Source organism: Sitophilus oryzae, unplaced genomic scaffold (assembly GCF_002938485.1).
Source record: "Sitophilus oryzae breed Bouriz unplaced genomic scaffold, Soryzae_2.0 scaffold_578_pilon_pilon, whole genome shotgun sequence".
NCBI lineage: Eukaryota > Metazoa > Arthropoda > Insecta > Coleoptera > Curculionidae > Sitophilus > Sitophilus oryzae.
In genome coordinates, this window is record NW_022147171.1 from 888,654 (window position 1) to 892,697 (window position 4,044).

A 4,044-nucleotide genomic window follows, 5' to 3' on the forward strand; every position below is an offset into this window, starting at 1 on the left:
ACCCCAATTTCATATACTATACAGTACGTCTGTCCGTTCTGTGGCTACGGGGTATCCGTGAGAGGGGAAACGATATTCTCTCGATGTTTCTCGTAAAAAATTAGACGACGCGTCCCATCAATAAGAATTCGACAAATTTGCAAGTAGCCAATAAAATGAGTGGGTGGAGCGATTGGCGGTGACATACTCGTCAAGTCGACGTATAAAATATATTGCTGTTTATTTAAATGTTTTTTGTCCGCATTACTTTCATAGACACAGATCCAGCAGACGAACTGTACCTAATGGTTTTTGAAATATAACCGTTTTAACACTAAATTTACTGCTTATTTAAAGCCGTCTGAAAATTATAAATTCGAAGGATTTTAAAAAAGATTAACGGGAAGTACTGTATAATAATGTCTTCTTCAAAATTCGGTCTACCAAAATTTGTAATATTGTTTAATATATACAGAGCGAGTTAAAACTAAATATTGTATTTTTATCTAATATTTTAAATGGAACACCCTGTATTTTGTATCATAATTGAACAAGGTGTTGTTTAATCTTTTTGTTTTATTAATGCCGAAATCGATATTCAATAAGAAAATTATTTATCCCCCTGCAACAAAAAATGTAATAGCGTCAAGGTCATATATTAAATTAGCACAACCATTCCAGCAAATGTTAAGTAAAATGCCTGAAATTAGGTGGAACAATTGCCGTAAATTAGCCGTAAATACACCATGCAATCGAAAAATTTGCCACTCTATTATTTGTTTATAAAATCGATATTTTTTTTAATTAACGTAATCGATAACGTTAAATTAGCGCGATTTTTCTTAAAATTCACTAAATGGTATCAATAATGACTTTATAGTACAACAGGAATATGCCGTAAACAAGCCGTGAAATCAAAAAAATTACCGCTCTTTTATTTCGATTATGACACAAAATACATGGTGTTCCGTTTAAAATAGTAGATGAAAATACAACACTTAGTTTTGACTCACCTTGTATATATCAAACAAGATTGCAAATTCTGGAAGACTGAATTTTGAAGAAGACACTATTATTCAGTACTTCCTGTTAATTTTTTTTTTTAAATTTTTCGAATTTAGAATTTTCAGAGAACTCTTTAAATAAGCAATAAATTTAGTTTAAAAACGGTTATATTTCAAAAACCATTAGGTATAGTATATCAAATTGGGGTATTTTGAAACAGAAATTTAGTGGCAAATCCACTGAGGTAAAAAAATATATAGTATTCCATTTAAAAATATGCAACTTTGGTTTGAAAATATGTTTGAATCACCCTGTATGCTGACAAAAATATTTTCAAAATGTGCGTTACCATTGCCCCCATATTATATAAAAAAATGAAATGAAATTCACAAACCAAAAACCTAACATAGAGCTTTTTCGGAAGCCTGAATCACCCTGTAGATTTTATAAAGAAATAAAAGGGCGGCAAATTTTTCGATTTCACGGCTTATTTACGGCATATTCCTTTTGTACTAAAAAGTTATTATTGATCCCATTTAGTGAATTTTAAGAAAAATCGCGCTAATTTAACGTTATTGTTTACGTTAATTATCGATTTTGTAAACAAATAATAGAGGGGCAAATTTTTCGTTTGCATGGTGTATTTACGGCTAATTTACGGCAATTGTTCCACCTACTTTCAGACATTTTACTTAACGTTTACTGGAATGTTTGTGCTAACTTAATATGTGACCTTGACGCTATTACATTTTTTGTTGCAGGGGGATAGAGAATGATCGGACGACATTTTTTTTAATTGTATCTAAGAACGGCAAAAAAACGGCAAATTCCCGCTATACTATAAAATTTCTAACTATGTTCATTCACTGATTTCCAATGGTGGTTGTGCTAACTGAATATTAACTTAGCACAACCATCGATTTAACATACTTAGCGAAGAGCGGCAAATTTTTCGTTTTCACGGCTAATTTACGGCAATTATTCGACATAGTTTCATACATTTTTTTTAAAGTGGTTGTGCTAACTTAACACACGTCAAATTTCGGACATTTTCTGAGAAAAAAATTAAAATCATAAATTTAAAAAAATACATTTATGCATGTATATGCGGATACACAGGGTGAGTTCTCTACTATGATCTCTATGGGTATCTAGGAAACTACTGTAGCTAGAGAGTTGGTCAAAGTGTGAAAAACTTACAGTTTTGTGAGGACTAACATATGCGCCTTTCGCATTTTCGAAAAAGTTTACATCTTACTAGATATTTAAAAAAAAACTACTTTCGGTTATTTTATAAATGCTCGGTAATTCCATAATAATCCATTTTAGACATAATCCATTTTATCCAAAAAGTTTTTGGATAAAAGTTATAGATAATCACCCTATTGTCTACTTATTCTTAATGAGATAATATTCCTTTCTAAAAGCCTGTCATTTTTAAGATATGACACAAATATATGTTTTTTTTTTAATTGTGACCATAGTTGGCTACGAGTTGGCCATGACTTAAAATTGCCATTTTTTAAGCTTTTTAGCGATATAAGCTATAATATGTTTTGTTGAATAATTATATTATCGAGTTAGACAGGGTCCGGCAATAGTGCGTCGGGTATCTGTAGCTTCTAGAATAAAAAACTTCTAGAATTTTGTTTAAGTGTAAACCTAAAGGATGTACAAAGATGTATTTCAGGAAAATATTTTAACTTTTTTTAAGTTAAAATAATTTCTCTAATACTTAATTAAAATGATGAATTATATTAAAAGAATTCCTCTAAAAGAATAACACTTATAGTTAAATATATTTCATGAAAGTACAATTTTTAATATTTTTCCTACTTTTACTTGTTTAAGAAATGCCAACATTTGTGCATGTCTATTAGACATACAATCATTAAAAATAAATTTTATTCAGTTTGTAAAAATATATTTTGTATATGTATTTCAATAATCATACAAAAAATCTTTACTACATTTTTGATTGACTCTAATTTTTACATATAATACTGAATTAGGTTGGAAAAAAGATATTCAGGGTCGTTTTATTTGCTCTTTATTTTTTAATCAGCTATTCAAGCAACTTGGCACCACATACATTTTCACCATTGTTAATATTAAATAAAGCACAAAATATGCATAATAAAAATTGTTTTATATTCCAAAAAAATTAAAACAAAGTTTTTCTTGGTAATGTTACTTTTATTTTCTTATCTATGGTTACTTTTCTTTATTGGATTTATTGCTTATTAGCGCCACTGTGGTCATTTAATGAACCATTATTCTTCCCAACTAGAATAAGGTGTTACTAGATAGTGGACTAGAATAAGGTGTTACTTAATAACTTTGTAGTATACATTTAATACCATAAAATTTTTGGTATTACCTATCTCTTCACCGACTATTCCATTTCTGTTAATACCCTTAGTTTAACCCCTTTTCTCAGAGTAATCCTTTCCCCTAAAAGATTCGATAAGCAAGAATGGTAAACGATTTCTTTTGGAACACTTTAAATAATTATTATTCAGTTCTTATTTCCATTTCACCAAATTAAAAAAGGGAGAGTTGGTCTTTACCGGTATTATTTCAGACCATTAATCGTTTAAGGGAAAGGAAGTTAATAAAGAGTTAGTAATGTCTATATAGTATATACACAAAGGATGTTAGTCATATTTTAGTCATGTTTTTATGGCTAATCTTACTTTAGGTTTTGCCCGATAATTTCGTTTTTCTTTTTTATAGGGTATATATACTAGGTGACTCTTAAATCAGTGCAATTATCTTCAGCAGTGGCGGCTCGTCAGGGTAGGCAAGGTAGGCAAGGTAGGCGGCGCCTACCGTACAATTTTGTCAGAATTTAAGCAGTTTATTACATTATATTATTTACTATTAATGTTGCCAATACACAAAAATACTGTTAATACACGGTAGTGTGCTGTAATAATCAATATTAATTTAATATTTGTGGTCTTGTATATTAAAATAATCACTACCGCTGGCGTAAGAAAACAAAATAATTTTGACCGTGTGCATATTGCAGACGCCCTTGTTCGGCGATTTCTTAAG